The 23,947-nt window shown below is 36.3% G+C and overlaps 1 protein-coding gene across 1 annotated transcript in view; it reads right to left on the minus strand.

The window, feature by feature from the left end:
• The window catches only part of LOC117343460 (neuronal acetylcholine receptor subunit alpha-10-like), a 127,119-nt gene extending 104,670 nt beyond the window's left edge, over positions 1–22,449 (minus strand). The window contains exon 1 of the mRNA XM_033905815.1: positions 22,209–22,449. The gene's annotated coding sequence lies outside the window, so the exon portion shown is untranslated. The remainder of the gene's footprint in view (positions 1–22,208) is intronic.
• Positions 22,450–23,947: the final 1,498 nt, after the last annotated feature.

Below are 23,947 nucleotides of genomic sequence, written 5' to 3' on the forward strand. Positions count from 1 at the left end.
GATGTGGAAAACTGTGATACGTACTTATCGCTGAATAAGAGATGTTTTTACATGTACGGAGCTATAACAGATAATTAAAGTCGTTTTAAAGTGGCACTATGTACTAGAACGGGGACCCTGTTAATGTACATGTACTTCGACTGTAGTTGGGCAAACAATGGAGATAACACGTGCATCCATACGCCATCATATCTAGTCAAGTGTGGAGATTAACGTCTATTTTTAACGTTTAAAGTTGTGATACATTAATGACGTCACGTGTAAATAATGACATCACGTAAGAGCAAGGTATAAAAGGTTATGTTACATTGATATTATTTGTAAAAACTGATGCTAAAAATGTATCAGATGCCATAACGGGACAAAGGTTAGGTGTAAATAGCTACATGCACGCCACATACATTGTTAATGTAGCTGTTAGCTGTAAATTAGGACTATGACGTCACATTATTGATAGGTTTGAAGAGTGACGTCACACTTGTGTCAGGTGTGAAAAGTGACGTCACATTCCAGTTAGAGGTGAACAATTACATGCACATGTAGAAGGTTTATCCGCCGTTAGGCTCAAAACTGTAGAAATTATGCAGAGACATTAAGACTATTTTTATTCATTCATTTATTTATTTTTTACAATAAAAAAAAAATTAAATTAATTGAATTAAATTTAAAAAAATTAAAGTAATAATTGAAAAAAATCACTGTATCCTTCTTTAAATTTGCAGCACTCGCAGTCACTTAAGAACCAAATTAAGTACGTTAAAATCAATGATTTTACTTTCTGGAATGGAAAGACAAAATATTGAAACAATTCTTGGTAAATCAATTACAGACTACAGTGATTAACGCTGTGATCAGACAGGATAACGCTACAATCAACTTGTTTTCTGCTTGGCTACTATATATACCTAATTCTATTGTTCGTTAATTTCATTTGTAAACAACAAACAATGTTATTTTTTTCATGATAAACAAGATGAAATAATGAAAGATATAGGAAAGAAAGATTTAATATGTACCGTATATTTGGCAGACTTGTCATCATTACACGTACTTATGGGGATATAGTATTTATCAATTGTGGACGTTTGGTGAATTCAATTTGGTGTTATACCAACCTAGTAGAAACAAATATTCACCAAGGTCAATATTTTGGATTCTAATACGTTAGTATAACAACACTTTAACCGAATCAAAGGTTCTTAGTTTCTACACTTTACATTCTGATATAATGACGTCATAATGATCATGACGTCATTAACGCAATGTTTCAGTGTTTCTAAACATAGAACATTCAGGTTAATATATGAAAATGTTAACTTCCACGTGACCATGTTTTAGCCAATAGGATTTGAGGGGAAATCGGGCCATATATGATAAATTAATGTAAAACCATTCCTACTTAGTTTCTCTATTCGAATATTCAGAAGTGTTGTAATATTTTTTTTTCTATTTTCGTTTTATTTATTTATTTTCAAAGCCTTTTCTATTATGTACTTTCTGAGCTGACGTCACAAGTACGTGTTGTTTTCTGACATCACGAGTGTGAACTGTTGAAGCCAGTGGTGACTGAACAGTGGAGTACAGTTTTAGCTGCAGGCAGTGTAGGTGCGTGCATACTTAATTCACTTATATGGTTTTGTAGACGGTTGATGTGCACTAAACTGACCGTTTATTATATTTTTTTTTTCAATTTTTGTATCTGATATTCAAATATGTAAATTATGATCAATTTTCATGACAGCTTGCCTTAGCAGCTTGCCAGAACAGCTCGCGCTCCCGCTCATAACGGGAAGCTCAATTCCATAGCCACTGCAGCGGATGCGTCATTCAAAATAAAAATATATATACATGTATATTTGAATCTGGCATAAAAATCTTAGCAGGAAGTAAAGTCTGGAACCTTATCATTGTTGTATAGACATGACGACTCAAGGTCAAAGGACCGACTTCTGTCACCTTGACAGATTAAATCTGCATAACTTTAGTGCATTTAAAGTTTGCAATAAAAATACAATAAAATTCTGTTTTCCATTCCTTTCTAACGTTTTATAGATTGAAAACTTTTACATGTTATTTGATGTTAAATTAACTTGTTACAGAATGTAGTATAATCCGGATAATAAATGGCCTGGGAATGGAGTTTCTAACGCCCAGATTTCACCCTGATTGCTTATAATATACACGTGAAGATGGCGTCGTAGTAACTTCAAGGATTTCTCTGTTTTATTGAGCCAACGTCCTTGGCGCTAATGTTCCGTCACATCATCATATGTAAACAGACAAAGCATCCACCTTAATTACGTTTAGTTTTTCATTATTTAAAACATCTTTTGTTGACGGATACGGATAGAGGTAAAAGTGATGGAAGTCACGCGTGTAAATTGTATAAATGTTATCTCAAAGGCAGCACAAAATGGCTGGAATTATGTGGAAATTAATCAGATACTAGAAATGCGAGATCTGTCACCATCTACTCAACCTTAAAGTGGCATGGAAATTGGAAAATAAACTGGAGGTAATAGAATGATTACTTCCCAAATAGGTACATTCAGTACTTAAAAAGTCTCTGGAAGTTGGATATGAATGAAATTGGTAAGGAAATAAGTACTAAACAAGGCATCGCAAAAGATACAAATCCCCTCGCGTGCTAACACATGAACTCTGACGCAAAATGGGGGGGTGGGGTTATTGCAGGACATTGAAATAACATCAGTTGTCATTTGCACTGAACTGCAATAGACATGGATGGGCTTATTATCAGGCATGTGCTCATTGCCAGATAAATATGGTATATATTGTTATGCATTCAATCGTATCTTGAATGAATATTTGAAAAACTCCCCACCGGAGATGCTCCCTGTTTACTGTAAATTATTCAATATAATTTTAGACACGGGGATTATTCCGGATAGTTGGAGTGTCGGTATCATCAAACCGATATACAAAAATAAAGGTAGTCCGGAAGACCCAGATAACTATAGAGCTATCACATTGATAAGTTGTCTTGGCAAATTATTTACTTCAATAATAAATACTCGCCTTAATGAATATGAAAAACAAATTAATTTAATATCTCGAAATCAGGCAGGCTTTAGGAAAGGCTACTCAACTATAGACAACGTTTTCGTTATGCACATTCTCATATCTATATATCTTTCAAGCGGAAAAAAATTATACTGTACCTTTATAGACTTTAAAAAGGCGTTTGATACTGTATGGAGAGCAGGCCTTTGGCAAAAATTACATAACAGTAATGTAAGTGGTAAATGTTTCAAAGTTATTTTTAACATGTATAATAATATTAAATCATGTGTTCAATTCAATTCCAAAACGTCTGATTTCTTCCCTTGCCTAATTGGAGTCAGACAAGGGGAAAATTTATCTCCCTTTCTTTTTTCTGTATTTCTTAATGACATTGAAAGTTATTTTGCCTCTTTAGGTAGTCATCCACTTGAAACTTTACGGGATAAGCTTTTTAATGAACTACATATTTTTGTTGAAATTTTTGTGCTTTTATATGCTGATGATACTGTGTTATTCTCAGAAAGTCCAGAAGGTTTGCAAAGTGCGTTAAATGTATTTCAGATTTATTGTGAAACTTGGAAGCTTAAAATTAATATAAATAAAACAAAAGTTATGGTATTTTGTAAGAAAAAAAGCAAACAACATCATGTATTTTTATTGCAAAATGAAACTTTAGAAAATGTAGATAATTTCACTTACTTAGGAATTACGTTTAATTACAATGGCAATTTTGTCAACGCGAGACGTAGACTGATCGATCAGGCACAAAAGTCAATATTTTCTATATATAAAAAAATCAGGAATCTTTCTCTTCCGATAGATATACAACTAAAACTTTTTGATTCTTTAGTAGAGCCGATCCTATTGTATGGGTCAGAGGTATGGGGATTCGAAAATTTGAAAATGACCGAGCAGTTTCACCTTAAGTTTTGCAAAAGGATTCTGAAAGTGAGGTCTACTACCCCAAATTTTATGATTTATGGTGAGCTAGGTCGTGTGCCGTTAGAAATAAATGTTAAATTAAGATTGGTATGTTTTTGGAATAGACTGTTAAGCAATGATAATAAATTAAGTAGCATTCTATTACAATTAGCCCTACAATTGCAAAATGACGCTAGTTTTTCCTTTAAATGGATTAAATGTTTACAAAATATTTTTAACGAAACTGGATTTTCTTTTATATTTGATAATAAAATACAGATGCCTGATAATTTCTACAAAGATGTTTTGAAACAACGTTTGACTGATCAGTTTATACAAAGATGGTTTTCCGACTGTGCTAACTCATCTCGTGGACAATTCTACTCTGTTTTCAAAACAGAATTTTGTATAGAAAAATATTTACTAAATCTGCCAGAACATGCCAGAATACAAATAACAAAACTGCGCACTTCGAATGTTAAATTCCCAATAGAAACGGGTAGATGGTATAATATCTCTAGAGAGAATCGTTTATGTAATTTATGCGCGGAAAGTATTGGCGACGAATTTCATTACTTGTTTGTATGCAACAATACTGCTTTATCTTCCCTAAGAAACAAATATATACCTCGCTATTATTATACAAACCCAAATATCGATAAGTTAAAGGGTTTTTTATCAATATGCAACCAACAAGTTCTGATAGGTTTATCTATTTTCGTAACCAAAATGTCTCCTCTTTTGTAATTAATTCTTGTGCAAATGTTCATCTATTCTGGTTTAAATATTAAGCTGTTTATATGTATACATTTATAAACATAGTGTATATTTATAAGAATGAGTTATATATAGGTGCGTGTGCGAGCGCGTGTCTAAATTGTATAATTACACGCTCATGTATGAGAATATTATGTTTTTGAACGTATGCATTGTGTGTGTGTGTGTGTGGCTGGTGTTATTATATACACACATGTACATGTAACTGTTATTACCAAAGTTAACTGTCCATTCTGTCAAATGTATTTGTATGCCTCCTCATGTTACACATATCTTATGTGTCTGAGTGTTGAATAAAATCTGAAATCTGAAATCTGGTTACGCATCACACTAGCAACTTCATTTCCTGATAGTTATTATAATTATGTGTGTATCTAAATGCATATACATTGCATACGCATTTTCCTTTGTTCAGAAGGTTTAATTGACCCATATATGAAGTTTGGTCAGGATCCGTTCAAAACTGAAGTCGCATTACAGCGCTGACAAAGGTTTTCTATAAATAGTAACGATGACATTGGCCTTGACCTTGGCGCCCTAAAACACGAACTCGTTCGAGGTATTCCCATGCTGGACCCATATATGAAGTTTGGTCAGGATCCGTTCAGAAATGAAGTCGCAAGAGTGCTGACAAAGATTTTCTATAAATAGTAACGGTGACCTTAACCTTGACCTTGGCACCCTGAAACACGAACTCGTTCGAGGTATTCCCATGCTGGACCCATATATGAAGTTTGGTCAGGATCCGTTCAGAAATGAAGTTGCAAGAGTGCTGACAAAGATTTTCTATAAATAGTAACGGTGACCTTGACCTTGACCTTGGCACCCTGAAACATGAACTCGTTCGAGGTATTCCCATGCTGGACCCATATATGAAGTTTGGTCAGAATCCGTTAAGAAATGAAGTCGCAAGAGCGCTGACAAAAAGTGAACATACGTACATGTACGTACATTGTACGTACAGTACGAGGAGGGTGATTTGGTACTCAAACGCTCACAGAGCGTTTGCGCTGCGCGAGCGTTGGGGATTAAACCCCGCTGCAATCCCGCTCTAATCCCGCGCAAGCGATGTCGCTGCGATCCCGCTCACGCAGCGATTCCGCTCTGACAAGGAAGCAACCCGCTCAGCCAGCGATAAAGATCCGACAGGCCTGCAAACCCGCTCACGAGGCGATCCCGCTCTGGCGGATTAGCAAAACCGCTCAGCCAGCGACCCCGCTCCGGCGGGCCACAAACCCGCTCACGACGCAAACCCGCTCACGAGGCAACCCCGCTCAGCCAGCGAACCCGCTCACGAGGCGGAACCCGCTCACGAGGCGATCCCGCTCCGGCAGGCCAGCAAATCCGCTCATCCAGCGATCTAGCTTCTCTTGTCGCTTCCCTGGAATGGGCATAAGGAATCCTGTGTTTTATGTTACGATGAATAAGGAGGAATTCACATTTCTTCCACCAGAAACATCTGCAGAATGTAATGTAACGTTTACAAAATGTGTTTCGTAATCACTTGCTTGAGTGATTCTGTAGCGTTAGTGAAGAAATTGATTTGACAAAAATACATTTTATATCTTTGTTATTGTAAAATCACAGAAAATGGGTTTAACACAAAGTTATTTCTTTAAACAACATCTTAAAATCTAAAAGTGTGCATTAACGGTCTCAATAATAATAATGTTCATGTAGTTATGCGACAACGGGCTGGTATACATCGTAAATGTACATTGTAATGAACGATTTCGTCCTTTGTGTTCTGATGGTGTCGGTGACGAGTATCATTGTTTATTTATTTGTAATTATGAAATAGTATGCTAAATTAGAAATGTATACATTCCAAACTATCATTGCACATTTGTACATACCCAGATCTGGCAAAAGAGAAAGGTGATTAGTTTCTAAATACGTTAGTGTTAGTAGAGAGTGGGTAACATTTGCTGTGTTTCTGCCATGTGTAAGATTTGCTTTTAAGGTGATGCTTGATCAATTCTAATCAATTCATTTGATTACTTTCGGCTGAAGAGAATAACATACAAATGTATGAAGACAACAACATTGCATAAACTTACACGTTGTAACACACATATATACGTCTGAGCAGAGACTTGCATATACATGTACATATATATGTCAAGTAGTAATAACGACAGTACAGACAAGTAAATTGTCGAATTTTCGAGGCAATCTGCTCCTTTATCAAGACACAGGTAAATCACATACGATCACATATAGACATAGAACACGGAACAGTTACACAAATATGGAAGGTAAAAAAAAAATCGTAATGTTGTAAAAACGATCCCCCTCGGCCGATATGTAATTCGCCGAGGGCCTGTTGTGCTTAATTAGGAAACATCTTAGGTGGTGTACAGATGCTAAAAGTAAATAAATAAATAATATAACTTAAAGGTTTGACAAAATAACATTGCGGATTATTACGATGTGACGGCAGCGCGTGCTGTGTCGTGAATGTTTTTGTTATTATTTTTTTTCCGCGATATGTACACACACACATATATATATATATAAATATATACATCTCCGGTCTGAGAAAGCTAAAAATCTAACAAACGATTTAATTTGAACGATAGCGCAGTGGGGCAGTGCTGGTCGAATGAGAAGGCTGAGCACATTGACTTGTAATCGGAGCCACTGTAATAAGCGCATATGTACATGTATAACCTCACCTGTGACACTGCGATACATCTTACTGGAAATTTCCTGCGATTCGCAGTAAAGCAGGAAATGTATGTATGTTTGTTACGAGAGTAGGGTACTGTAAATGATGTAGCTCATGGCGAAGGAAAATGAGTAACACGTGTACAATTGTACACTATTCATACATGTATATATCTACAAGCTATGAAGCATACAAAATATGAATGACTTATATACGTGTACTAGACGTCTATATCTTACAAAATATCACGCACGCCAAGAAGTACCGGGGTGCCTCGTTTTTATAACCAGATGACACAGAATTCGACGCCATATTGTATGCAATGCCTCGTAGCGTTTCGAAATACACTGGTATGGAACGCCATAGCTGCCTTATGACCAAAGGTCTTATATCATCATGTCACTATGTTATATCATCATGGCGACATAATACTATAACGTGATGATATAAAATGATGATATAAAACCTTAAGTCTTTAGGCAGCCACATGTATGGCGTTCCATACACTGGGATTAAAGGCCTATTTTGTGGCGAAATAGACAGAAATTAAACGCAAGTCACACGTTTGATTTCTGGTTTGGTATAATTTAATAAAACTGTGTATAGTTTGATATTATGAGAGGGAAAGAGGTATGGTCCTTTTCCGCTTATCCTGACCTAGGCCACGTACAGCGATAGTCTGGGCTAAAAATACAGGTGAAATATCACGTGACTCCAGTGATTCCCTCAGTACCAAAATAGATCGTCATGGTCCATTGGCGCGCTGTGTGTTGTGAACGGATTATGTAGTCAAACAACACCATATGAAATAAAGTTTAATCGACATGTTAAATAGGAATTAGAAAGTTGCAAATAGCTCGATGATGCAAATTTACGGCCATTTAATGAAATATCCATTGCATTAAACGAACATTTTTTTTTGCAAATAAGAATGTTTACATGATAGAGATGTAAGGTTTGTATTCAAAAACTCGGTTTTTAACATTTATTTTTTTGATTTTTAAAACGGTCACCGTTAGGTCAAAACAGGTCAATATGCGCCATACCTCTTTGTCTTCAAATAAAGGTCAATGATCAAAATACAAAATACTTGGTCAGAGAAATCCAAACTGTCTAGGATACTCTGTGTTTTCTAGTGAAATGAAGTTTTATCTGTTGAATGCTCTATTTTCTTTGACATTTCATACATTGTTGTTCTTAACTTCAAATCGGTCTGACGTTTAGAAATTTTTTTTTATTTTATATCGGAAAACGGACACTTTCACGTTCTGAGGAAGGCACAAATTTCGCGCTACTACGCGATGGATCGAAATAACCAAAACGCTCCTAATACAATTTTTCCAGTGTAGCGATTATGTTATAATTGTAACATTGTTGTACACTTGTTTGACTGCTTGTTACACACCCTCAAGTCTGTCAGGAAGTAATACAAATCTTAAATGTTGAAGTTTTATCTGCTAAATGATATATTTTCCTTGACATTTCACAAAGGATTTTTTTCAATTTCAAACTGCTTTTTACAAAACACCATGTTTTATATTAGAAAACGTACACATTCTAACAAAATTCGTTCTAATTTACCATAAAATTGATTAATTGTGAAAGCACCTTAGTAAAACATGCTTCTGCTTGTTGCGTCCACAGACTGGTGTAATCATCGGTCAATCACCAATAAATGTACATTAGTTATGTGTTTACCATTTCTTACTCGTTACCAAAGAAAGCAACACAGCATCAACATTTTTAACTAAAATAATGTGCCATTTCATTCGCAAATTAATATTCAAATAAACATACCAACAATACAACAGTTCTGGATACTCTGGTTTGTGAGAAAAGACGAACACACGTACAGTAAATCCAAGCGTTATATTCTATACAAAACCCGCTTTAGTCATGAAGGACACTTAATTTAGAAAGTAATATATTATAATCATCATCATCTACAATATACTAAATCTCTCTCCCGTATGAATACCAGTGTTAAAGTCTACAACAAACTTCTACATATACAGATTTTATCCCTTATTTTACATGTCGCGGTCTCAGGGATCAAAGACGATTAAATGCTTGAGAAAGACATAATTTATATACGATCGTTGTCAGTGAAATTATATAAAAGTGAGTCGCAACAATTATAATATAATTGATACTTTCTGTACAGGTATAAAGCATAGGTACTTATCAAAACCATTATTTTAGCTCCGTTTTTAATGATAAAACACAAACAATTTATTTCATCGAGACTAATCATAATTAATACTAAAACTTATAAATTCGTAATGATTTTCGTGTATGATTTTTTTTTCCTCCAAATTTTATGTATTTTTTGCTATTATTTTTGTAATTGTGTCATTATCATAAAGTGATCGAGACCCTTGTGGTTTTGCTTTCAATTCGTGTCGCAAGTCTTAAAAAAGGACTTTTAAAAGATGTATAAACATGTTCGGAGAATTACGAATTCTCAAGTTTTAATTGGTTAGTATACCGCTAAACCATTACCAGGTGTGAAATTACGGTCCACAAGCTCGTCACACCTGTCACTGCACCACAGGTGTCCGTGATTTCTGGTGTTCTAATCGGCACACGCCGATAATTGCTTGTGAGTTCACGCGTTTGGTTTCTGTGCACTTCAAAGGAGTTCCGAAGGCATGCTTTTACAGGTTGTTTGTACATAAATCGAGCTTGAATTTTATTAAGAATTGCCAGAGACATATATACAGATGTATATATCTGTATATATGTCTCTGGAATTGCGTTTATACTATAGGGAATACATTTTCAAGTTGTTGAAATCAAACACATTATTTTTGGAATTCAGTGAGTTTCGTTTTCCATACAAACGAAAAAAAAATCATATCTCAAAGGTTTGTCTATAGAATAATTAACCTAAATTACCTCATTCATATATATATCCATGATGTTGAAATTTACTCTATGAATCTTGTCTGGGAGTTACTGATCTTTCATGGACAAAAATCCCAAATAACGGTATAATTTCTCTTTTGGCTAATAAAAAACCCCAAAATGATTAGCATTTATTTCACATCTTGAATGAATTGAATTTTTAACTTGTGTTACTAGAAGTATTATAACCGAAATCAATACTGGTACATTTGTATGTAACAAACCGGTAATGCCCTCATAATAAAGGCTATATGATGTAAGTCGTTATAAACGGCCGGTTATTCAAATGTCATAAATGTTACAACGACCCGTTAAAATAAAAAATATAAATAAAATATTTTAATATACATGTTATATACGACCTGTTATAATAGAAAATAGGTAAGATGATGCATGTTGTATTTGGCCGGTTATGATAGAAAATTAGTAAGATGTTACATGTTGTGTATGGCTCGTTATGAGAGAAAATTAGTGAGATGCTACATGTTATATATGGCACCGTTTAAAAAGAAAATTATATGTCCCTGGTTTCGGTAGCACTTGTTATTAACTAATTCACAAATATAACTCAGAGAGTTTATTCAGCACTTTCCTTTTTGTTGTCTTATTCGCATTAATTACAGGCACGTGTTCACGTTTGTTTCTATATATTTCCTATATGGAGGCTCCGATCGTGTTCAACCTGTGACGTCACAGGTCAGAGGTCACCAAAACGAGGTATTCGGCATTGGGTTTCAGGTGTGTTTTTGAGAAAAATCACAATTACTCGGAAATGGGTCGGCCGATTTTGATGCGGTTTTCTGCATTCTTGTTTATTAATCAATACCAATAACATATTAAAATAGAATTTTTCGTTCAGGGTACACTTTAAAGTAGAATGAAGATTACATAAGTGTATCTCGATATGGTTTATATAAGTTTTGCCTGATGTCCAATCATTTTGACTTTAACGTCTCGCCTATACTGATAGGCTGTATGGCCTAAAGCGAATAAAAAAAAATGAATCAAATGTGTCGAAATTAAAAATATGGATAAACCTGCTGTATACTGGGTGTTATATATTCTTAAGAAACCTGTCATAAATGGTTACCTTATTTTTTTTTTTATTTAAACTTATTGCTATTCATAACTTATGGATACAAAGGCACAATTTACCAAAACTTACATAAAGCCCTCTCCTGACACAAATATACATAAATAATACAGCATAATTTAATATTGTTTACTGACATACTTAACAGAGATTTGGTGGAATTTTTGCACAAATACGTAATTACCGTTAATATACACTGGTGATTGACGTCATGATTGATCACTGTCTCGAAAACGCTTTAACCTATGATTTTTTTTATCACGTGATTTCCTGTTCCCTGATCACCGGCTGGTTTTTTCGTTGTATTAATCATTATTGTAATTTTTTATTAAGTAACTATAAACAACTGAAGCAATCTGGTCTTAAAATATTACTTAATATCTGAACGAGTGACCTCGTAAGTCGTATATATCCATATGCGATAACCTTTTTTTATGTATCGCAATGCCATGTAGATTAACCATTTTAATCTATGAACAATATAATGTTCCCGTGTCTAAGCTTTAATATTAACCACAATTCAATACAATATCCGATCATATTAATCATTACCATAAAAACGACCCAGAATGAATACATCTTTAATTCACGTGGAATGGTACCACTGAAATTGAGCGCTGGAGGAGATCACATAAAAAGGATAAGATATATATGAGGAAAAAAAGATAAAAAAAAAAAGAGACAGGACAAACGTATTGTACATGTATAGTAGGTGATTGATATTTAGATAATTGTTAAATTGAATAAATTACATGTAACTGTTATATTCGACTATGTGGCGCGACAATAACGTATCATATCGATGAACTGGTGCGTATGTGACGTATTTAAAATGGGTTCTAAGTATTTTGCAACATCCGACTTTTACAAGATTGTATTGGGTTCTGAACGATTTGATTGTAGACATAGGATCAATACATCGATCTGTTGTGTGTACTTTTCTTCGGTAGTAAACGTATTTCGTTCCCACTGAAAAATCATAGCTATAAACTTCCAGTGTACAGTTCATGTACAAGATGTACATAACCGGCGCGTGGGACAACCCTCGCTTGGTAGACGGGATATTCGCAGGAATTATAAGATATTGAAGCTTTCAATTAACTTTTTAAAAACATGTCCATGTACCGTATATTTTTTAACAAACTTGGTGATTATGTTCAATGTACAAACATATAATTGTCAATGAAAATAAATACAGAAACAATAATCGGTAATTTCGAACAGCATATTAACAAAATTGTACATTTTATACATGTACAAGTACATCTAATTAAGATCTAGAATATCTTCAAATGCTGTGTGATTTCCGATAAATAATTCTGCCAATAGAGCTTTAAAGCACATTTCCCCCCCACATATTTCAGAACAAAATTATAGATTGTGGTTTATTCACGATATCGAAATGTATCCTGCCGGGTCAACATCCTTTCATATTAGTTTTGCTGAATAATATGCATTTAGCTGTTTTTAATCACTCACTCTTATGAAAAAGATATTCTTTATGTAAAATGTCATGCTTAAAAAGCTATACGTTGGTAAAGTATTAAAAGTAACATCAATACCCCAGTTTCCGTGGCACTGTCATCATTCATGAACTTCCTAAAATATCATCAAAAATTAATACTTAAATCAAACTTTGAATTCTTTCAATGAATGAAAACGGATTTTTTTTTAAAAATAATATGACGTTGAAATTCAAAGTAATCTGTTAAACCAACAAGGTTGATCAAAACAAGGTTATGAAGAAATTAAGGAAAAATTCATAAGCAAATATAGACAAACCAGATTATGCGATATGTACAAACAGTACGCTCGTTAGATATTTTGATAGGGTAAATATCAATATAGGCAGAAAAATTATCTAATGAAAGTGACGGAACACAATTTTGTAGACAGATTCATTTATCGCAAATCGTTACACTCCTCAGAGATAAATACAATCCAATGCAGTCTACCTAAAGGAGGCGTGATTAGCAGTCAAATGATACATTTACAAGTATTTATTCAGCCCCGTACACTAAATGACGGCTATACCCAATATTACTGGTATATACATGAAAAGATCTATCCAAACTGTAATAACTAAATTATTTCCCTACAAATAGTTTTTATTAAAGTGGGCTAACATCAAGTACACTGTTATACTGTACATTAGTGCGAATATCATTCAACTTATAACTAAGCGGTCGGGAGTATTAAAGTAATACATTACACATATGAATTTGTATCTCATAGTTGAGATACATTTTCTAATTAATACTTACGATGGACTTCACAACTAAAAAACATATACATGTTGTTGAAAGTCTACCGTCATCACTGATTGAGCGGGTCTGCTACAAGTCCGCTCGAGCGGGTCCGCTACAAGTCCGCTCGAGCGGGTCCGCTACAAGTCCGCTCGAGCGGGTCTGCTACTAGTCCGCTCGAGCGGGCCCGCTACAAGTCCGCTCGAGCGGGTCCGCTACAATCCGCTCGAGCGGGTCCGCTACAAGTCCGCTCGAGCGGGTTTGAGCGGACACGTAGCGGACCCACTGGAAGCCCGCTCGAGCCCGCGCACGAACCCGCTGCCACCCCGCTCGAGGCCCGCCCAAATCCCGCTGCAAACCCGCTCAAATTCTGAGCGGATGGCTGCGCGGATCAACGCTCTGTGAGCGTTTGAGTACCAAATCACCCTCCTCGTACTGTACTTACGTACTTACGTACGAACGGAACGCTATATCCCCTCCCCGACTTTCGTCGCGAGGGGATAATAATGAAACAAATGCAAGACTATAATATGGGCTTACGAATAAGAATAAACATAGAATTTTAAATCAGACCCCGACGGAAGTTCTTCTCCGTAACTGTAACACGCACGGTCATATACTGTACAGGTACAGGTAGCAATAAGCCCACATCAGGGGGTCACGTGATCGGTTGTTAATAGGAAGTACCGAGAACTAAACAACTAGAAGACTATTAAAAGACTCCATTGTGTTTCCGAGAGTATGTACAGCTGTAAATTCCTCACATAACCAGCCGTCGTCGAGTAGCTTTAGATTTTACGTTTTTACTGTAATTAGTTCAACAGTGACTTTCAAGCAAGTTAAGGATGGGATTAATGTTTTCCAGGGACCTGCTTGCAGTTGAAGTTTTTTGACAAAGCGATAGCAGTTACAGGTATATGTTCAATTAAAAAATCGTCGACGGCTGATTACATGTACATGTTGGTGGAAAACAACATAAAAGTCTTCTTAGTGTTTGGTATCGGCTCTGTCATTTTGAATTCCATTTTACTACATATCACGCGGTGTGTTCCCTGATTATGTTCGGTGACCAGTTCTTTATTTAACTTTGAGTCTTCTGACTGATGATTTACACACACATGTCTACATTGTATACAAATTTGCATAATATTGAAAATGTCAAAATAAATACACGAAAAAGACAATATGCTCGAAGATCATACCTTATTAAATTAAAAGAAAAGGTTCTTTTTCATTTGCTGCTTTGATATATTTGGCCATTTTGATATTCTTTTGTACAGCTACTTTCTCTGTTAAATAATTGTCTTAATTGTTTTTAAAAGTCATGCTTGGTTTTATAAAACAATAACTTTTCAAGAATTTCTCAGATACCAATCTGTTGTCTAGAGCCTACAAACAGTCCTCAAATTCACCATTGTATTTCCTTACACTATATCTGACTACGATCACTTCGCCTTTCAGTAGAGAACAAAGACATTTCCTTTGTTTTACTCTGTCCCAGACTGGACAATTTCTCTACAAAATCTATATGGTCATTGCTTCCACACGGCAGTGCCAGGAAGTCTGATATAGTGTGCCTCTCGCTGACTTCGGAACGAGGTGCAGTAGAATATGGACAGTCGCAGACAACATTGAGTGATCGAGGTTAAAACGCTGATACAAACATTGATTCTCTTCATGTGGGGACCATTCATTTGTTGTAGTAAATGTCCTGAATTTCACCAGCATAAATTTAACCACATCCGCTTATACACTCGAAACGGGGTCATGTGACGTCGCATTATGAATACACGTGACACACTCGCGTTTCACCAAATTAAAACGAGGTTCGATTCACCGATCGAGCGGTCTCACTTGCCGACCACGTGGGTTGTCTGCGGGTACTTCCCTTTCCTCAGTAGGACCCTTCGAGCGGTAGCATTCGGACAAAGAAAAGATAGATAAATTAAATATAGGATTTACACCTAAATATAGGATATTTACATTTCCGCCCTTTACAATAGAAAAAAAGATAATAATGATAATAATTATTGCCAGAAATTAAATAAAATATAACTCCAAGATCCTCTGGAATATTGTGTTGGCGAACAGGCCGAGCGTGTGCTCCTTTTCTCATGTCAGACGCTCTCGCGCGCTTTCTCCTTGAACGGAGAATTTGAAATAAAGTCCTTGGAAAACGGCTAGCGTAAAAAAATTATCATGAATCAATTCTAACTTTTTCTTCGATTGCTAGCTGTCCAAAGGTGTTGTTATAAATGGCATTGTTTATTACGTCATACTGCGGAGGAATGTTCGCTGGTTTTGAAAACTGGGTAATGCGGTCGAACGGGAAAATAATGTAAGCGTCCTTCTTTTTGTTGGTGCTTGAAAGCCTGAATGCATGATATTTTTGTTCGACTTTACTATTCATAGGGATACGAATCATCTTTATCCAGATACCTGTTTGTCGTGTCAGCTTGATGGCAATGCCTACTGTATATTATTCAGGCGATATACCTACTGAAACGATACTGCACATTTATCATGAGGACTTCTGCAAGGCTGAGAGTGACCTTTTAATTTTTTTCAAACAAATTTTGTCGATTCTGTACAAAAAGTGATAAAATATGGTAATACAACGGGAATGAATAAAGCCATGACGTTTTCTATAACTTCTCGTTTAAACGAGATTAAAGTATGATGTTTGTTTACATTCATCTCAAGTTCGTATTCCTACTCATTTAGGTTCATAGTCCTATGAACCTCAATGGAAAGTTCGAGGTTTATACACAATGTGTGATGACACTGCAAAACAAATGTAAATATAATCAATGACGTCATTATATATAGGTTATGCAACGTGATCATATCAACAACGATGATGACGTGATGTATTCGGTTAGCTATTTCATCAATCATCTTTGTTTTATTTTGACGGAAATATCTCATCTCTCGGGATAATATTCCTAAGTCTAGTACAAAGTACCGTTAGCGTTTGGCACAGCCCCGTGCCAACGTTTAAAACGACAAATCAACGAAATCGTGATACTATTTCAAAATCGATGAAATATGAACAATGGAAAGAATCCAATTGAATTCCTTGAAACTGTACAATGCTAGATTCTACAGATGTTCTGACAACGAAGACAAAATCAAGGCTGCATTGTGACCAGACGATTAATATCAGGGACCTTAGAATTAATGTCGACGCTATCGGTAACTAACACATGATGGCGGCCTTGGAGAGATAGCCGGAAGTGGTATATAAATCTGCCGATAACTGACACTAGGGGGCGACCTTGGAAGAATTTGCCGAAACCACGAAACGGGTGAGATTGTATTACTTCTTGCTGTAGGGCGAAGACTAACTTGTTTTGTAATGATCCTTACTTCAGTAAATATAAATAGTCAGTATTTAACAACTGTTAAATCAATATAAAATCAACAAATTCAGATTGGTGTTCTGGCTGTCAAAATTTCCCCCATCTTTGTAGGCCGCGGTGGCCAAGTGGTTAAGATGTCCCGACACTTTATCATTATCACCTCTGGGACCCATGTGGGTTAGTTGCCTGCTACTGACCGTAGGTCGGTAGTTTTTCTCCTGGTACTCAGGCTTTCGTCCACCTCCAAAACCAGGCACGTCCTCAAAATGACCTTTGCTGTTAATAGGACGTTTAACAAAATAAACCAAACTAAATCTCAACTCCACTGCCCTTATAGAGACCAACCAACCAATTGTTTTCCCATAGACTTTAGTGTTAACGTTTTGGAGTATTTCATCAAATTCTTGAATTCAATATGACAATTATGGTTTATAACAAAAGTTTAGGGTCTGATATAACACCTAATCAAAAAAAAAAAAAGTTTGGTCCTTCAGCTCAAATTTTCTCCAGGGTAGCCATTTTGAAAATGGGTGAATTTCGCAGTAAAAATTCTCAAACATCTTAAATGTTTACCTGTTAGTTATTATTACCTGAACTTTTGGGGAAAAATCAATCGGATTTACGAAATTTGTATCAACATTTCTTATTGATAGTTACCTATCAGACTACATATCTATTTTCTCACTTCATAACATACTGGCCAATCAGTGGCTGCCAGACATTTTATCCTTGGCTCAACTTTCTATACACAGGGGCTGTTTCAAAAATATGTTTTTTCAATTGGTTGGTTGTTCCCTATAACAGCCTTGTGACACATATTATCTAACTTAAAACCAGAATTATTCTTACATCAGATATTAACCATAAGAATACCATGCCGCTGTATTTCTTGCAAGCAAATTCCCAACGCGAAACACACTGCTAAAACAACCGCGAATTTGATATCCATATCCGAATTTAGTTAATGTTATCGACTATCGAAAAATTTAGACGTTCTTTTTAGACTTGCAACATCTGGATGAACTAATCTTTCAAAGAACAAACAAAGAATTAAATACTTTAACAAAACAATAACGATTTTACCTGATAAAGTGTTAATTAGGTTTGTAGGTGTGGGATCGGGTTTCACTCATGACGTTGATTGGTCGGCCTGGCTCACGTGTTACCATGGAGTTACATTGATTTTGGCTACATCTGAACACGTGTTGTTGGAAAAGCTGACACAGATGTCGACACAAATTTGAGTCAGAGTTCTGGAGGTGTATATTTTTACGAATAGACTAAGGCAAAGATGACGAAAATTCTCAACTTCAGGGAAACGAACGACAAACATCGAGATGGACCTCCGTGAAGTTGATTACTTATTCCTTATTCCATTACTTATTCGATTCCATCATTACATATTCGTTTCCCCTTTACTAATTAGCACTTCAAATTGTTCAAAACTTTAATTAAACGTTCTCTTTACCTATTCAAACATTTTATTCCTTATCCATACCTTATAACTTATTTAATGATGGAATTGAATAAGTAATGGAATAAGGAATAAGAAATAAGTAATCAAGTTCACGGAGGTTCGCAGGCATTCAAACTTAAGTTATGCACGACAAGTGTAAAATGACGGAAGTTTGCTAAGGACAACTGGAGTATTTAAATTGTCTGTTATCCAATACTTATAATTTCATGTAGCTGAGAGTATGATAAATTAAATTTATTGCAATCCCTCCACTATGGATCGAATCTTTGGCTTCTGGTGCTAGTACTTAAAACGGTTACATACATCCTGCGTAAGGCCGTAATTTAGCTGACGTTAAGCCAGTGATATTGAATAAATCCCCCCTGTAGGGAAAATCTTGTCCTCGAGATTACAGGAGGTACAGCGATACTTTTACAAGTAACGCTAAGCATAATTCCTGAGTCCCTACATGGACGCCAATGTAACCGAGAACGTGTGATCAGTTCTATTGTATCCGCTAGGAATCGAACCCAGGACTTCTGGTTACTAGATTTAGCTCAACCGAGCTAAAGATAAGTTCTCTCTAGCCGAGCGGCACATACTGTAACGCATATTGCGGCAAGAAGTTGCCATGGTTACATATAATTAATACAAACATTTTTATTTGGGATTGAAAAACTAACTAGGGAAAATGAAACTATAATCACCTCTAAAAGCATTCTCTGATTTGATAAGCTAATTTCGCACGCTGTAAAACCGTATCGTACGCCATCTGTATCTCAAAGCATTCCTCTTATCTTCTTTACCTGATATCTACATAAAAAGATTAGGAAGAGTTCTCTATCATTAAATTAACTTTCATTTACTGTTTTATTAAGGCAGATGTTTCAAAGATAACGGTTTTATGTAAACAGACCATCAATTTGCTGGTTACAAAAGTAAGTACGAGTTCTCACGCCTTACCAGCTAACGGAACCCATGAACACTTAATATCAAAGACATATTGATTAAGGGGATAACCGTAAGTAAGACGTTTGGGTTGGGCACGGTAGGATTTAGAGATTTACTAATAAAACAATAATTCTAGTCTTGTCGATAATAAAAAAAAGTAATGGTTTGGAATTAATACAGAAAAAAATCTAAATCCGCCCTCCGTTCATCACCGCTCACCTGGAAAGTTCATTTTGTACTTTATTTGAGGATAATTTTTATTTGGGAAAGATAGAAACTATTCACTCATGATAGTGTACTTTTGTAAAAAAGACCCACACGAACTTTCAGGAATAACATTCAGTTTGTGCAGAAAGACGTCTATAGAGCGAATCAACATTATTATGTAATACACAGCGCAGAAAATGGGAAAATGTGAGAAAACTTATTCTTAGATATAAAAAAGTACATATGTACATAACCGACGCATATATGTGTACACGTGCATTTTAGGATGTAAATCTAAACTATTAACTCGAAAAAATATTATAATCAAGTCACAGCCTACCTTGTCTACATTTCTACTTGGTTTAAATGTGAACGAAACATTCCAGAAAATTTACACAAGTCGCCTCAGTCAAACGTAAATAAATGTTACAAAAAGATAAATAGGATTCAGTTCTTTTTGTGATCCATAAATAAAAATATGTGTTTATCAATATAAATGTTTTTCGCTGTATCAAAAGAATTGAAACCACGCGTGTTTGACGACGGGGAGAAAGAAAAAAACAATAAATAAGAAAAAGAAAACATTGGGATGACTATCGTACATATATCACATAAAATCGGTGAATAAACAAACTTATTTTTATATCCAAACTTGATTTAGCTATGTGTGAACCAGACGTGCGCGATACCATTCTGTTACATATACAGGTTAGGGAAGTATTGATTTATGAGTATTTGTTGTTTTAAGTCAAGTTTTGTTGGTTTGGTGCTCAATTCTTCACTATGGTAAGGGTTTTTTTCAGCAGCCTTTACAACCCATCTTGTTTATTTTCTTTTGTTCCTTGTGACAATGAGACGGACAAAGTTTTGTCACTATAGATCGTTAAGACAATAGTGCTTACAACTATGCGCGATCCCATCGTTCAACATATAAAATGAAGACGGGTTATCCCACGAATAATTCAGGGAGGGCGACGAATCAAAATGAAGCAGGTTTAAGCGTTAAACAATGTGTAAAAACAATCACCTCCGTATGTAACTGTTGTTATAACGGACGGGTTGGTTGGAAATATTTTGGCATTGAAACAAAATTCTTGTAATTGCTAAACGAACGAAATAACAATTGCCAAAATACGATCGAAATGTTGTAGGCACCAGGAGAGAAGTCGGTGTTCATTGTCAAAATCAGATGGCCCATTACGGTTTAGAACAGTTTTCTACATGTAAAATCAATATTTGATTTTATCGGTTAAATTAATCCGAAATTGCAGTTTTAAACTATGCTCCAAAATCGAGATCTGCTGTTAAAATCATATGCTGTAATTATAGTTTAAAATAATACTCAAAAATCACAACTTGGATGGTTAAATGGTAATCCAAAATTACGGTTTAAAAGAGTTTTCAGAAATCACAACTTGGAAGGTTAAATTGTAATCCGAAATCACGGTTTAAAATAGTAATAAGAAATCACAGCTTGGATGGTTAAATGGTAATCCAAAATCACGGTTTAAAAGAGTTTTCAGAAATCACAACTTGGAAGGTTAAATTGTAATCCGAAATCACGGTTTAAAATAGTTATAAGAAATCACCGCTTGGATGGTTAAATGGTAATCCAAAATCACGGTTTAAAACTGAACCACAACTTGGGTGGAAATATAGCTTTCCGAAAAACGGCCTGAATCAGTAACTCGAAAAAACATGTACAATATACAGGTACATGTATCACTTGTAATTATTAATCACAGCTTAACTAAATTTAACCCAATACAACATGGATATGTATTACGTGTGCGGTTAAATACTATTACCTACATGTAATTACAGTTTGAATAAACCGTAATCCGAAATTACAATTTTTATGTTTAAAATAATTATCCGTGATTAACGTTTAAAATAGAAATATGAAAATATAACTAACATGTATAAACTATTAATCTATAATTATAGTTTAATCGCTCATCACCAACCTATTTACAGGGAAGGCGTTAAACGTGTCGTAAATATGTTACAATAGTTTATGTAAGTATTTTGTTACACAACCAATAAATGTTATAAACGTGGCGTTTCGGTGACTAGTAAGATAGTTATGCTCTCCGAGTATATTGTCTCTGGCACGAATTTATGTTTTTTGTGTGTTTTGTCTGATGTTGTCAATGTTATGTAAAATTTGTATATTATGTATGTACATACATGTATATGATACTGATGAGTCGGAAGACTCAAAGTCAATAAAGAACTTGAACTTGAACTTGAAGGTATGTTTACAATAGTAGTGTTAAACATAAAAGTTGATCAGCGTAGAACAGATCGAGGTGCGTTTCCAACTGGAACTACTTTTATGTACACCAGAGACGCTCCATTCATTTGATAAGCCATAAATATTGACGATGATCATTTAACAGAGATATCTTTCTTTCCATGATTAACTTTTTTTTGTAATAGTATTTCTGTATTCCGAGCGGCACTGACAGTTTTTGACATGTGGATATCGCTCCGCGTACACAGAGCGCCACAACCACCATGCATCAGTACTTAAAGAATTATAATGTCCAAGAAGACATATCAATTGGTCAACACATAAAAAGACACTTACTTTGGCAGTTAATTCCCATCGACTCCAGTCCTGAGACGTTATTGGTATTAAAAGCATTTCCTTCCGCTTGCCTGAAGCCACTGACTAAAGCTACTCTCCGCTATCTCCATTAAATATTTTTTTCTGCCAGTTAACTTTGCTGCTGCACATAGAGGACTTGATCAATGTTCATTGGTTATAATTAATCAAGCTCTGACAACAATAATTGATTTATGACCAATCAGATTGACTGCGCGCCTTCACTCCGTAAAGCTTTAGCCGCCAACCCTCTGTATATTTCATTTACCCATACGATAACTTCGCTCCCTGCTTATTGACTGACTTAACCATCTGTGGCCTGATTACATATTGGGTAGACGTCTTTGAAACGCTTGTAGCTCAATATGCCATGGATGTCCGAGTATATGCATAGTAGAATTGAGCGACAGTTTATTGATATGTGTATACCGATCAGTCCAGTGCTGATGGACATGGGGTGTTGTCAAGGGCCTTGACGTGGACTGTTGTCAGGAGCTTAGAGGTGGTGCGTTGTGACGAGCCCAAATATTTTGTGTTGTGACAAGCCGAAATACGGTGCGTTGTGACGAGCCCAAGTATGGTGTGTTGTGACGGGCCAAGGTGTGGTGTGTTGTGACCGGCCCAGATGTGGTGTGTTGTGACCGGCCCAATTATGGTGTGTTGTGACGAGCCCAAGTATGGTGTGTTGTGACGAGCCCAAGTATGGTGTGTTGTGACGGGCCAAGGTGTGGTGTGTTGTGACCGGCCCAATTATGGTGTGTTGTGACACTGGTTGTGACGGGCCAAAGTGTGGTGTGTTGTGACGAGCCCAAGTATGGTGTGTTGTGACGGGCCAAAGTGTGGTGTGTTGTGACGGGCCCAAATATGGTGCGTTGTGACGAGTCAACATGTGTGTTGTGACGGGCCAAGGCGTGGTGTGTTATGTTGTGACGGGTCCAGATGTGGTGTGTTGCCACGAGTCAAGATGTAGTGTGTTGTGACGGGTTGAGATGTGGTTTGATGTCTAAATGTGTTGTGTTATTACGAGCCAAGATGTGGTGTGTTGTCAAGAGCGAAGATGTGGTTTGTTGTGACGGGTTGAGTGGTGTACAGTCACGAGCCAAGATATGGTGTGTTGTCACGAGCCAAGATGTGGTTTGTTATGACAGGCTGAGATGTGATGTGTTGTTACGGGCCCAGATGTGGTGTGTTGTCAGGAGCGAAGATATGGTGTGTTGTCAGAAGCTAAGTTGTGGTGTATTGTCAAGAGTCAAGATGTGGGGTTTTGCCATTGGCCCAGATGTGATGTGTTGTGACGGGCCCAGATATGGTGTGTTGTGACGGGCCCAGATGTGGTGTGTGGTGATGGGCCCAGATGTGGTGTGTGGTGACGGGCCCAGATGTGGTGTGTTGTGACGGGCCCAGATGTGGTGTGTGGTGATGGGCCCAGATGTGGTGTGTTGTGACGGGCCCAGATGTGGTGTGTGGTGACGGGCTCAGATGTGGTGTGTGGTGACGGACCCAGATGTGGTGTGTTGTGACGGGCCCAGATGTGATATGTTGTGACCGGCCAAGATATGGTGTGTTGTGACCGGCCCAGATGTGGTGTGTGGTGACGGGCCCAGATGTGGTGTGTGGTGACGGGCTCAGATGTGGTGTGTGGTGACGGGCCCAGATGTGGTGTGTGGTGACGGGACAATGACAAGATTTTATTCTCATAATTATATAAAGTGTAGAGAATT

The sequence above is a fragment of the Pecten maximus genome, chromosome 15 (assembly GCF_902652985.1).
Source record: "Pecten maximus chromosome 15, xPecMax1.1, whole genome shotgun sequence".
NCBI lineage: Eukaryota > Metazoa > Mollusca > Bivalvia > Pectinida > Pectinidae > Pecten > Pecten maximus.